Genomic DNA, 612 nt, shown 5'->3' on the forward strand with positions numbered 1-612 from the left:
TATAGGAACTTAAGATACATATATACGCGAACTAGACAAGGGGATGCAGGTGATAGGGGAGACAGAGCAACTAAAGAAGACAAAGACATAAGCCATAAGACAGAACTCAAAGAAACCAAAAACTAGAAAGCATACATAATATTATAAACTCAAAAACCCTGGGTCGACGACCCAGGCATCCTAACAGTACCCCCCCCCCCCCCCCACCCCTTAAGGGCTGGCTTCCAGACAGCCCAAACCAAAACATCAAAATCAAAAAAACAAAAACAACCCAACCAGGGTGGGCGGCGGGGGAAACAGGATGGAGGGCTCGAAACAAAACAAGGAGCCAGAAACAACAAAACAAAAAAAAAAAAAAGTGCAAACACTGGAGCCCGGAAAGCAACAGAACAAAACACAGAAACAAAGTCCAAAACAACAGCACCAAGGCCCAGGCAAAGTCCAAAAGCAAACAAACAAAAGAGCTCACGAAAGGCGCAGAGGCCCAGGCAATAGTCTCAAAAAAGTTCAAGGGGGCGGCCCGGAGGCTGATGGTCCAAGAGCCCAGAAAACAGTTCAGGAGGCCGGCCAGGCGGAAGGCACCGGTGGCGACGGAGCAAATCAGGAGGCCGG

This window comes from Aulonocara stuartgranti (genome assembly GCF_965226115.1).
Source record: "Aulonocara stuartgranti genome assembly, chromosome: 7".
Lineage (NCBI taxonomy): Eukaryota > Metazoa > Chordata > Actinopteri > Cichliformes > Cichlidae > Aulonocara > Aulonocara stuartgranti.